The sequence below is a fragment of the Aythya ferina genome, assembly GCF_964211825.1.
Source record: "Aythya ferina genome assembly, chromosome: 5".
In the NCBI taxonomy this organism is placed as follows: domain Eukaryota; kingdom Metazoa; phylum Chordata; class Aves; order Anseriformes; family Anatidae; genus Aythya; species Aythya ferina.
This window is the reverse complement of record NC_140301.1, coordinates 14,650,200-14,664,447: the sequence shown is the minus strand read 5'-3', so window position 1 is coordinate 14,664,447 and position 14,248 is coordinate 14,650,200. Positions and strand designations below refer to the sequence as shown.

At 33.9% G+C, this 14,248-nt stretch overlaps 1 protein-coding gene across 13 annotated transcripts in view; it reads right to left on the bottom strand.

Moving 5' to 3' along the window:
* LRRC4C (leucine rich repeat containing 4C) overlaps positions 1 to 14,248 on the bottom strand; it is a 510,287-nt gene that overhangs the window by 244,020 nt on the left and 252,019 nt on the right. The window contains exon 4 of one of the 13 annotated variants that reach the window (XM_084519870.1): positions 3,735 to 3,819. The exons of the other annotated variants lie outside the window; for them this stretch is intronic. The gene's annotated coding sequence lies outside the window, so the exon portion shown is untranslated. The remainder of the gene's footprint in view (positions 1 to 3,734; positions 3,820 to 14,248) is intronic. 13 annotated transcript variants of the gene reach the window in all.

Sequence of the window (14,248 nt, the reverse complement as noted above, 5' to 3'; positions counted from 1 at the left end):
TATTTCATGAAAGAAAATAAAGTAAAGAAAAAATATAAGAACTACGATTTTAATCAATAGGCTATGTTTCAGATAAATTTATATATTCAAAATACTGCTACTAAATTATTAATTATTCAAAATTGATAACATTGTGTAAAGTATTAGATTTAGAGTAATTCAATTTTAGAGTAACTCAAGCTATCTAAAAATTTGGATCATGCAAGGGAAAGCACACTGTTTTCAGAAGTGGCATACCCGTGAAAAAAAACTCATTAAGAGGTTGAAGAATAAATCGTATTATTTCACCTATGAGCCTAACTCTCTAAACACTGTTTTCTGGGAGAGAAAGGTAATGTCATCAGCACAATCATTACTTCATTCTCTGTTTCAAGTCTTCATGCGATCTAGCCATTTGTTTCAAAAGTGCCAGGGAAAAAAAAAAAAAAAGAATCTGAAATTAAGCATTTCAGATGGGTTCACTCGATCTGACACAACCCATGAAAAAAAATTATGTGATGAAAATGAAAAAAAAAAAAAAGAAATCTTTCATTATATTATTTTGTAGCTTGGCTGATGAACAAAGAATTAAATTGTGTGAATAAACCACACTTTAGCTTGACATGTTAGCAGCTCAAAATGTGGCCAAATGTAAAGCATTTTTCAGTTGGCTACTGAGAATGCATGCTAGTATTTGAATATTATACCATAAAATACTATTTGATATAAAAGAGAATTAAATAAGAGAAACCAGTCAACTTGCCTTGTTTCACTATGACTGAAACTATGCTTAAATTGAAGGAGATAGCTACTTGATAGCAAACAATTAAAATGTGATTATCATCAAAATGGACAGACTCTTTACTGCTGGGCAGGTTTATATTCAATTATGATTTTTCACTTTAGGATCTCAAAGGCTTATAAGCATTGTAAGTCTTGGTTAAAAAAGAAAAAAAAAAAGCACTCCCCTTCAAAATATATTTAACTAATAAATTAATAGACAAATGTGTTAAATGTTTGTTGCACTTCTTGCATTTTGAAAGCAATTCTTTGGGAACAAGAACTAAAAAGAAAGAAATATATATATATTTTTTTTTACGGATTTATCTATTTTATCAGTCTTTGAAATACTGGGATCTGTAATTTAAGCTAAGTAAGATGACAAACTATCGCTAGACCCTACAACTGTTTCTTTCTGTACACAACTGGATATAAAGCCAATGCTGCAAGCTATCTGCAGAAGACTTCAAAGGTATCTTAGAGATGTTTAAGATGTTTACTCCATTTATGCCAATGCAGTTGTTCACATTAAAGATCGTCTCTAGAACGTAACAGTTTTAATAACTTGAGAAATATGATGCAAAAGTCACAAGCTTATGTTCACAGTTCACTGATAGTAAGAATAAGAACCTTGCAGAAGTTCACAGTAGCTCATTTGCAGTCCAGGTATTGCATTATCTGCACTGTCAAATGGGGAGGATTGCAAAGGCTGCTTGAGTTGAATAAATCTTGTATGGGAAAATACTGAGGGAAGATAACTGAGTTCAGCTCTATTTCAGTAACTGCTTTGGAGTACTTCTGAGAGCAACGTTACTTAACATCTAATTACTAAACATCTTAAGAGACTTGCCTTGAATAGCTTACAGAAAGACACTACATTCACACAGAATCTGGCAAGACTGTCAAACTTTCTGTATTTTTCTGATATGATAAGGGTATCGGTTGGCATTGAAATTTCAGTCTTCTTAATGCCATTTTCTCTTAACTGTTTTTGCCCACTCATGGCTTGTAAAACATTCAGTCCAATGTCATCAAAAATGAAATACAAACATCATTACAGACTATGAACAAGCTGCCAGTTGAGGCCAATGAATATATTTTAGACATTTGCAATTGAGCGGTTTTCCAGAACCATCCTCTTTGATTTAGGACTTGAAATTTACCCATGGCAGTGCTAGAGTCTGCCTTAATTCTGGTCCCCCCCGGTACATCTCTAAGCAAGAGTCCCAGTGATATCTGCCAAATCAGCATGGCAGGCAATTGTCTTGGTTGGTACAATGCAAGCATTTGTAGATGACATAGAACATGCTATAGGGAACCATTAACTGACTTACCTATGCAATACAGATATTTTACACTTCTGGTTCCTATAGTCTTCTCTTTTGAAATTGAGATTCCAATGTTAACAACATAGTATAAATTAATCAGGCATTCAAAGAAAACATTGGGGAAAAGATCTGCAAAGTTTACAGAAGTTTTCTTCCAATAAACATCTTGGTTGCCTGCCAAAGAATTAAAAGTTCAACTTTTCAGAAGAGTTTCTGGGAAAAAAAAAAAAAAAAAATCATTACTGTCCACGCTTTTCTTTTTTGTCAAATAAAAGCTTAGATATATACAGCTTCATAGCTCACTGATGCCAACATTGCAGTTATCATCTCTGAAACACTATCAACAGAAAAAGTAGACCAGAGTGAACAAATAAATGCATTAATATATCCTGAGTTTTCCTGATAGGTGTATATTTCTCTTAAAAATAGTTTTTGTTTTGTTTGTTTTATCTCTTCGGATTTCTGTGTTGGTAGCCAGACAAAAAATCAAAACACTCAATATACTCCAAGGGTGCAAAGTGAAACAGAGCAGGAGAATGGAAAGGAAGCATTCAGTTGTCTTTGGGTCATCTGCATCATCTGAGCCCTATCACCTTAGGAAACTAGTTCATGCCATTACTGATGTATCAGTCTATACAAGTTTCATTAGTAATGTGCAATGAGATTGCTTTCTTAAAGTTCATGTTGGCAAAGAAACACTCACACAGGCTAATATATAATTTGTCTTTCATTCAAATGACTATTAATTACATTTAATGACCAAATTTACTAGTCATTTTGTAGAAAGCAGGCTATTTGTAAAAATCTTGAGTCTTATATCCTCGCTAGCACTGACAAGCTCCTATTGTTGCAGCACATATTTTGTTATACTGACTTTATCTTTAAAGAATGAGGTGCAAGAATGAATTTATTTTACAGAATCTTCATTTTCACATTCTTCCCAGGAACCACATTTTAGTGTTATATTTATAGAAAATAAAAATGAAAAAATGCGAAACACACAAAAACAAAACTTGAAAATTATAGCCACATATCAGTGTTACACATTATATTTTTTAGGATCTTATTTGGGTTTTTTGAACCCTTGAAATAGTGGCGTGTTTAATTGTGTTAATCAAGTTGAGCACAGATGGTTTCCAGTTTCACTGTACTCAAAATCTAAAAACTGTATAAAGATGCTGTTAACTCTTACGGCAGGAATGGCTTCACTGAAATTCTTTAATACATCTTTTTCTGACATAATTAATGAGATATTTTGCAACTATATCATTAGAACAAACAATTATCTGCATAAACTCTCCCAATGCACATAGTTTATCGTAGTTTAGTTTTTAGCAGTGACTTGTTATTTCCCTGAGTAAGCTTCATTAAATTAATTGACCTAACTGGAACCACTCACAAAAGTCAATGTTTGCAGCACTGCAACAGTTGAGGATAACACAACTATTCCTCTCTACATTGAGCAAACTTAGAGTAAAAGATATAATTACTATAGCTTTTATAATGACAGTCTATATGCAAAAAGAATATAAAAATTCAAATTTTCTGAGTTTTGCTGAAGAAAATACTAAGGTAACAGTTTCAGCTTATTCAAAATATACACATATCAGCTAAACAGATACATTTCTACCCAGAGCCACTACTTACAAGGAAGATGGATGGTCTTTTGCTTGGTGTTCTGTCATATCCTCCTTCACATTTGCATTCTCCTATTTCAGACTTCTTGTGCCACCTTAGGCATGAGAAGTGACTTCATTACATCAGGTCTCAGTTTCCTTCCACTAAAATGTCACTGAAATCTTGGCCATGTGAAAAATATAATAGGCTTCTGCAAGAATTTTGCTGGGTTTGGATGGCTTGAATTCTAAAGCAAATGTAACACGAGTTCTAAACGCAACACAGGAGCTCGATATATGTATTCTAAATATGCAACAAACACCTAAGAAGCTGGTAATTAAAACAGAGAAATGAATGATTAAAAATGTTATAATAAATTTACAGACATTAAGCCCTATCGACCCAAGTTTGGCCATAGCTGTTTTTTGGCAAAGGAGACTTAAATTTTCCTAAATTTTCTCTTTATTATAAGAATAAATTTACTAACATCTGGGGCACATATTGTGCTACAAGTTGAAGTAGGAAAGAGAACCACAGAACTGTCATCTCCTTCATAGATAAGAAGCCAATTTCTCTGAGTAGATTGTCTTTCAGTGTTTAATTACTATAAACCCAAGCTTCAGATTTTCCAGCAAAATTCACAACTTTAAAGCATCAGTCATAGATATGTTTTTAAACATAATATGGAGGTCACTGCCAATAGGGGAGTCAAACATTTACACAGTCCAAAATGGTCTGGTTTCCATGAGACTGAATGGGAGACAATCAAAATTCAGAAAATCTCATCTCTGACTCTTCATCAGAGAAATATTCTTGGCAACAATCATTTTCTAAAGAACTGTCACATCAGTTTGGTGACAATACCTCTGCCATCTGCTCCTTTCATTTTGAAGGACCTGTGAGTGTCCCCAGTAGGAAATCACCTTTCTTTGCCTGCCAAAACTGTTTTATCTCCTCTGTATATCCCTTTATGTCTTCTTTTTCTTGTATGACTAATTTATGATCTATGTCCTTCTTGGGCAGCACCAGCCTCATTAAAATTGACTCCTGTTGCCTTGGCTGAATGTGGCTTCAATAGGAGAGCGATATGTGAGTGCACTGGTTGACCTGAACCTGACAGCTTAACTCCAGCCCAATCAGCTGTCAGATTTATATCAAAAAGTAGGCATGTTATAAGAAGGGGAATCTTTATCTACACTATTTAATTAGATATGTTTTAATAAAGACATGACCTACTGTCTCTCTTCCCACCTGCAAGCACCATAATTAAAGTTTATCTAATAGAATAGTAAGCTATTTTTGTTCTCCTGCCATTTGTAAAAATTGAATACAATACTGCAGGAACTTGAGAAGTTAAGAAATGAAAATATGTCAACCCTAACATTTACTTTATAAAAATCCATGTTTTTCATGTGAAAAAAGTGGCCAGAGTTAGGAATTTAAATCAGTAAAAAACAACTAAACAAAGGTAGCAACTATTCTAGAAGTTCTGGGTGGCCGCTTTGTCTTTTTATTCTAGTCAGTACGAACATTTCTTGGGTAGCAGCATTGAAAATCAACACATTTTGTTTATTTATCCACATATGGGTATTCAAGGTCCTCAATATCAAACCTACTTTTACAAGTTCTAAATACCCAGAGCTTCCTACTTGTAGCAATACATAAACAAGCAAATAAACAAAAACACCACTTTCACTAAATTTGATTTAGTTTGCCAAATTTAATGAAGGTTTGATAAGTCCCTAAAATGCTTTGTTAGAAGAATAATCTATTCACAAATCCATACACAAAAAAAACCACACTGAAGTGAATGAGCAATCTCATCCGCAAATTAAGGATCTATGCTTTTATTTATTGTTTATAGAAAGGTGACGTAAATCATGTATGAGCTACTAACCAGAGGAAGAACAGCCCATGCCCCAAAGAACAGGAATAAAAATAAATTAAGGTGGTCACAAGCATAAGTTAGTGAAAAACAATGTTTTGTTTTGTTGAAAGAGATACCGTATGACAGCTGAAATAAAACCTAATGTCTCTAGTATAGATGGCCAATAACCTGCAGCTTTCATTCAAGACAGGCTTAGTTTTGTTCTTATGGTAGTGTCATTTAAGGAGACTAAAAGTCAGCATGTTACAAAGAAAAGGCGCTTGAACTTCTTCATATCCATTTAATGACATACTGTACGAATAACAATGATGAGATGAAGTCAACTGAAAAAAGACACGGATGAGTTACAAAAAGCCTGCAGGCAGGTACAATACCAGATACTCTGAGCATGTTTCAGGAAATACAGAATTTCATGCAGTTATTTCAAACAAAGTGATGGGAGAGAGTATGCCTTAGCAGACTGCCTCTAAAGGACTCAGCACAAAAACAGCATTCATAGTGACAGTCAATGTGCCACTTTAACTAAAAATTTTCCAGTAACTGAAATAATTTTAGGGATGGTATGCTTCAGCTCTCACATGCAAAAGAACTCGTAGTCTCTCATGATATTTGTGGGCATAAAAGCTAATCCTATCAAGATGTACCAACTGATATCACTGTTTATTCACTATGCTTAAATAGTTCTGAATGGATGGTAGTCTTCTTAGAAAGGACTGATCTGTAAAGATCAGCAACAGAGGGAACATAGATGAGAAGCTGAACCCAAGACAAAATCAGAAGCCTTAATGAAAAAAGTAATTATCAAACCCCAAGGTATAGGGTAGAGATTGTCTGTGAGACAAACAAAATTGCATTTTTACTCTACACGGCCCTGGTAAGGCTTCAGCTGAGAATTATCTCTGTTATGGGAAACCACACTGCTAGAAAGCTGTCAATCAGTTTGAAAGAGCCCAGAGAAGAACAGCAATCACTGATCTACAGTCTGTAATATGTGACAGTAAATGAAAGGAATAGCCATTGTTCAGTTTAGAGAAGACAAGACTGAGGAATGTAAAAGGCAATTACAATATAGTTGTTGCAAAGACTTAAGGAGAACCTCTGCAAGGAAGCACTTGAATCGGTAGTTTAGTCTGTTTTTTAAAAATCTAATTAGATGAACACGTTTCAGGAATTACACAGTACAGGCATTCTCTTCTGGAAGGATTGAGAGATGTCCAGAGATAGGCTGGAGGATCTTCTGGTACCCTTTCCTACATTTCAATGATTCAGAGAGCAACTGTTTCTGACATATAAGGTGTTATTTAAATGGCAACTAGTCTCAGACAAAGTGAAATTTAAAGAAGTTGAACAGTGCAGATTTTCTCTCTCATTCTCTGTTCCCCTAAACTGTTAAAACAAGACCTCTCATTTTGACCTATCATACTGCTCATTTTGAAATGTATACACCATGTGGTAGATCAACTGCAGATTTGATCCTTCTCTTCAATGCCAAACACATTTTGCAACGTGTAATTGCGGTGCCCTAATCTGACACATTTATCTGTATGAGGAAAATTATTACTGCCTTTCAGTCCACTTCCACCCAAGGCTGCTGTCTTTTCATAGTTTCCTTCCTCCCAAAGCACCTTCCTATCTTTTAACAAACTATTCCTTCCAAAGCCTATTCCTATGGCTTTTAAGTAATGTCTTCACTTCTTTGCTCTCTGAAAACAGTGTAAGGAATTCAGAGTTGCTAATTACATTTTTGGTTAGGCTTCATTTCAACTTTGGGTTTCCTAAGTACAATGTACTAATCCACAGTATGGCAAAAGGACAGAAGCATTAAATGCAGCACTTGCACAAAACATCAAATAATATATATATATATATATATATATTATTTTTTTTTCATGAGATGTGACTGCTTGAACACCTCCCTGCCAGCTTTGCTATTTCTCAGGAAAAAGATGCACTTGAGTTATTGCAGTAGAGCTACTGTGTTCAGTAACATCCCTGATAAGAATTTGATTGTATTACAATAAAAAGAAAGAAACATAACTTCTTCTACAGGTTACAAATACACTAATACCTGCATAGTAGTGAAAAACAGCAAAGCTACCTTTCGAATACAGGCAGGATGAAACCAATGTCTATGGCTGAACTGAGACAATTAAGGTCCTATGTAATAGCTCAAAGGATAGCAGAATTTACTATGTTAAATAAAGATGCTAGTTCAGACTCTGAATTATTCAATTAGTTTTAAGGAAAAGAGGAGAAGAGTTATGTGACATTCATATTTGCATTTTGGATTATTCTGTGGAAGTCTAGACCTCCAAACGTATCCAGAAGACAATGGAGAATGGCACTGGATTTAAAAATCAAAAGCAAACCAGAATCCAAAACAACCTTCAGCTGAGCTAATGAATATTGTGACATAGAGCTAGTATAGCCACTTTTTTTTTTTTTCTTTTTACTGAGTTGCCTCTTTGCAAAGAAAAAAAAAATCCGTGACCTTTCCAAATAACTGCAGTTAGGATTCTAAGTAAATGAAAACATCAAATGTCTTACTTTCAATTATCTATCTTTTCATTTTTCATCTTTTTGAACATTAGGTTGTCAAGTACAGGCTGCTGAAGAATTTCCATTACTCTTTAGAGGGAGTACTGACTTGTGGAAACTCACATTCAGTCTAGCTTTCTCTCTATGATTTGTTGTGAGGGGCCATCCTTCATCAACAAGGTTCTCTGCAATGTGATGAGTTAAGATGCACTAGTGGAATAACAATAAAACAGTCATTATTTAAAGCAACCTTGAGAACTTAACACTTTTGTACTGGGGAGACATGGGTGGAAAGATGGACTCATTATCTCTACCCATTTGTAAACACTGAAAGACACACTCATCTTTAATCTTGATCAAATTAGCCACTGAGAACATGAGGGAGGCTACATTTATTTCCCTAGTGTATGTTCTATCATTTAGTATGTTCACTAAAAGCAAGAAGAGTAGCGAAGAGTTTAACCAGCAAAACCTTCAGGCAAACCACAAGCTTTCTTTGTACTATTCTTAGTTCTAAAAAATAGACCCTAGGCCTAGTACTAACATTGTTCAGTGTTGAACAGTCTTCAAGTCTTTCTACGAAGCAAACAGCTGCAGCTATTTTTAAAAGCAGGGCACAAAATACTGCATTGTTATGATTCTTTTCCGACGACTTGTATTTTCTATGATAATACCTATCCCATGTAAAGTAATGGCTTACTTTCATTTATGGGATACATTTGATAGGAAACTATCGACATGTCATAGAATCCAAGACAATGCTTAAGCATATAATATTTTCATCATTCTGAGGAAACCTCTCTTTCTTTAACACTCACATTACCATCAAGAACATTAGAAGAAAGGTGATAAATGTAGCAGATCATACCGTGCTTTTCAGTACCCATGCCAACACACTTTAATTTAACAGCACTGCAAAAAGGGCCTGTTTAGCTGCCATAAAAACTGCGTGACTGTGTCCATTACAGTCATGTCCATTTTGACACTCTGTTTCTATGAGGGTATTCTCAGAAAAATTGTTTTTCTTTCACTGTAGTTAAACAAAGATCCAGTAAACACATTTTCAGCACTTAACAGCAACAAAAAATATGTTTATTTTTTATATTATTATTAGTCATATTAAGTCTTTGAAACTAAGTACAATTGAAAATAGACAACATTCATAATACAAGAAAAGCACCTTTTTCTAAGTATTCAGTGTATTAGTTTTTAATATGGTTTTGCTTTTGCTCCTCATTTCTTGTCCACGTCTTTCATTTTTAAGTGTAAACAGTACTATTTCCTCATTTATGATGGATTTTATAAAGGTGGATAATAATGGGCATCGACCACCTGTCCAATGGTCGATGCCCATTACAGACATCACAATACATTATAAAGTATCAGTTGCATAACTGTTGTGCTTCCAGGAAGATAACTTTCTAAGAATAACAACAGAACCCTTGCGCATTTGTTTTCCATTACTGAGGTAGTCACTGGAGCACATAAAAGCTCTAAACAAGAGTGAAAACTACTTGTGTTTCTTAATAATTTCCAACTTTGATCAATACAAGGAAGATGAGATGTTACACTGGGCAGAGTTGTCCAAATTCCACTGCTAAGGATAACACACTGATGAAAGAGAGATAAGAAACTATTGCAAAGATACAACTAGATTAGAAATGTGTAAAAGGATATTACTAGTAATGTGAAAAAAGTTTTGGGATTGGAAATTATTATAAGTAGATATTTATATTATTATTAAGAAGTTTATATTATAAAGAAGTTTATTATAAAGAAGTTTAACATAGCTAAAAGAGGTTTCTTGGCATTTTGTTGTCACATTAAAAATGAAAATCTGGGCATTGCCTTCCCTTGAATGTTTCCATTTTTCCAAAGTTTAATTAGGAAATAATGCAATCATTATTAGAATTCGATGTATGATTCAGTATATTCAAAGGGGCTTAATATAAAAGCCCATAACTAAAGGGTTCTCCATACTCCAACAAAAGCTTCATGGCATCTAAATTGTATATTCTGTACATCTCAGAAGGGACTTTTAACCGTAATTGTATTTTTTTTCCCCACATGTTCATATAGATTATTTTTTTTTGCAAATGTTCATGTAGATTAAAAAAAAAATACTCTAATGATGTAATCATTAAAAGTGCTGTAATATTGCTTGAAATTCATAGCTTAAAACCTTTCTCTTTAAAATCCCCTCCTCCAAGAACTTGAACTGTATCAGATTCTCTGCAAACCTCTACTGCATTTAAATTCTAAAGCATGATGTTTGAGCTATTTTGGCTCCTTAACACGTTTTGGTAATCAATAATATAAATTTCATGAAGATGTATTTTCATGAATATATTACATCTGTGCTGACAAGTCAGCTTTTCATTTTCTGTTGAACTGTGGCAATATACACCAACCTTTAGTAATACAAAACCTCACACACTTATGTAATAATACGTATTCTCAGATGTCATTGCTGTCAGAGACTGTTAGTATATGAAAACTGCTTTGAGATATCAGCGAGATAAATGGAAAAATGGAGAAAGCAGTAGGCTAAGCAATTTGCCCCAGGCCAGACATGAGGAAGAAGTGAAGTGAGCTTGACAAAGTCAAAGTCAAGAATTGAAACTTTGACTCTTCAGCTGCCATTTCTACAACTTGCCAGCTAGCCACAATTTACAGTTCATAACATTCTGGTGGAAGTTCAGTATCTTCTTTTATCTTTTTCCTGATTTTTCATTTGTTGGACAAACTAGAGAAATTAAGACCAGAAAAAAAAAAAAAAAAAAAAAAAAAAAAAGAAAAAAAGTTATATTATTATATCTTATATTACCCTATCATAAATCATCTAAAATGTATTAATTAGTCCAAGTAAAGCCATTCCTGAATTTTCTCATTAACATCACTCTGTCACATCATAATCTTCTTTGCATTATTTTTCATCTACATTTGCTTCAAATGAAAGTCCTAAAGTCAAGATGCACTTGAGCTCCTATCTCCCCTTCCAGCTTTGCAGATTCAGTAAAGCTGAAAAGACCACTACGCATTTTGATTCTATAGATTTATGCAACTAAAGCCCAACACTTCAGAGCTGTTTCTATCACTCAGTGAGAAATGTTTATGACTTGGCTCAGCACTAGGCAGAACAATCACAGGATTGTCTTCCAGTGAGAGTGAGGAGAGGTAGATTATTGAAGCCACTTAGGGACATCATCAGCTTCTTCACAAATAGGGTGATTCAACAGAATGACAGCCACGTACTCCATTCACATCCCTGGTGTGTTCTTTGAGGAAGAAGCTGAGATTGCATTTTCTGTCAAAGATGTTTTATTGGAAGAGACAAGCAAGGGAGGTGTTAGGCCATTTGGAGGGGTCTGAAAGCAATACAGCATATTCAGTTAAAGAAGGAAAACTTGACCCTCCAATGACCCTAATGCTTACTCCTTTCGATGCAATAACGTGTGCCACAATTCACCTGCTAAACTTTTTTCAGACAGAGCCACAAAAAGAATGTATTTTCTTAATGTCACTCAGGTGATTGGTCTATCTTGTAATTCGTTGTGACACTAAAACCAACAGATTAAACAGTAGGAAATAACACAGCAGCCACATTTCAAATACCTGTTACCCATTTCATCTGGGTTGTTGAACGCTTCTAGAATCACACATCTGCAATATATGTAATATCCAAAGAATTGCTGCTAAAATTTAAATTTTGCCTAACATGCTGCAGCGCTTTTCTCCTAAAAAAAAAAAAAAACAAAACTTTAGCAAAATAAAGCCTGTGCTTAAGCAGGACTTTTAGGGTGGAACTTGATTTTAGACCTCTACTCTCAAAAAAAAAAAAAAAAAAAAAAAAAGCATCTCCCATGCCTCCCTCTCTTTCCCCCCCCCAAGTTACTAGCAATAACAAGCTCATGGAAATGCAACTTAGCTTGATAAATACTGATATTATTGCTATTTTGAACAGTAGTTAACCTATACCTAAAGCAATAATTAATAATTTAACCTTCTGTTAACATTGTATGTGTAGGTTTGTTAGAAAAATAACTTTCAGATAATCGAAATCAGAAGAGCTCCAGGGAGAACTATAATCACTGAGTATCACAAAGGGAGAAAAATAATCAATACCAAGTTATGGTAAGTCTGTAAATCCAGGGTAAAATATTTAATAGAAGAACTGTCTTTACAACGTTCTTTCATACGCATTGCAAGGTGTATGATAGAAATCAAATGATTTTTAAACAATTATAACAGAATCTTACAAGAGAGAGAAGACAGTTAAAAAGCCATGTAAGCCTATTTCTAGATTTTCCTTCTACTATCTGCTAAGTTTAAAATGCAACTTGCATCTCTGTCATATTCTGTGATGCATTCACACTCAGCATCCTACTTGGCAGGCTGTCCAGACATCTCATCATACAGAATTTCCATACAGAGATTTCATCTTGAAATTTCATGACCTGTATTTCACGTCTTTTCCAATATATATTGCATGATTTTTCTTTATCCCCAACCCTGTTTTTCTCTAGTGGCTTACAACTCCAGTCTGAACACTGGAAGAAACCATATTGATTAGAGGAGACTGTAAAGAACAGTGGATATAATGTGTAGAGAGGAAAAAAAAAAAAAAAATTAAAAAAATATGTTTTCTGTTATACTCATTAGCATCACACATTTAATTTTTACTAAGTTGTTAAAGAAATTGGTTTAAAAGAATGTAGTGACATAGTAGTGACATAGTAGGAGACAGTAAGATTTTTCGTTGTTTTAATCTCAAATATTGCTCTATACTATAAGCAGAAAAAAAAAAAAATTAAAAAAAAATAGTTTATATGAAATTACATAGAGGAAAAAAATGTAAAGGCAACACAGGGAAATGCAAAACTGCATTTTTCATAGAAAAAAAACAGATTTTAAGTGTGAAATATTAGATATTTTGGATATTTGGATATTTTAGCTAAAAGGGAGAGCAAATAGGCTAAGGGAGTAGAAATAATATTCTAGTATTTTATACTAAATGCTATTTTAGTATTTTATACTTTTTAGTATTTAGTATTTTATTTTAGTTGACTTAAGAAAATCACCACTTCCATATAGTACACAAAGGAAAGTCATAATAATATTTTAACTTGGCGACTCTAAGCTGCTTCATTATATGTATGTGCTTCTATTTACCTCCTCAACCTGTTATTTTCTTTTTATGAAATGGATACAATGATGTTTGGAGTCTGTAACTCTACTCACAGGGCAACTCAACAGAATATGCTCACTTGGAAAATGTCAAGTTTCCAAGCAGAAAACAAATCAAAATCAAAAGCAAAAACAAATCAAAACTGATGGTTCTACTTCTAAAGAGAAAAGTTTAGAATGAGATGTTTGCAGAACAGACGGTATGAATTCGTAAGTGTGTTCTTATCGTTTCTGTATGTGGTTGAATGTGGGGGAAAATGTGTTTTATTTAAATGTATAATGACAATGAAAATGTAACAACAATATTTCTATATGCTTCTGAAAATGTTTTTCATCATTTCTAATTATTTTCAAATGAGGCAAATGCTAAGGACTAAATTAAATCACAACATTGAAGTGTAAACTACCTCCTGGGAATCCTTCACAATAAAAGCTTATTACATAAAATATTATTTATCTCTCTACAATGCAGGTAGTGGAAATGATCCAATACTTTGGTATAAATGTGGCTGTCTGCAAATATTTGCTTTCCCAGGCTGACAGGGAAGGCTAAAAGATACATGTTCTAAGAAGACAATTGGTGCCTACTATTAGGTTTAGTTTTAGAAATGCAATCTACTTTCTCACCATTAATGCATAAGCTTGACAAACAACAGTCTCAACTTGAGGAATCTCAACTTTTGGTCACCAATTCAGTCATGGGAAAAAAATAATAATAAATAAACACTTAAGTAAACATCCTTCTTCCCCTTTTCCCAAGTTCATCTTAATGCAAACACCTCTGCTCTCCTCTTTATAGTCTCTGCTTGCCTTATTTTTGCTGCAGGTTACTGAATTCATCCCAAATCCACAGGGAGGTAGGATGTCAGGGTCATGTGCACAATATTTCTCTCAAATGCTCTTTGCTTCTTCCTGGTTTTCTCTGCCATAC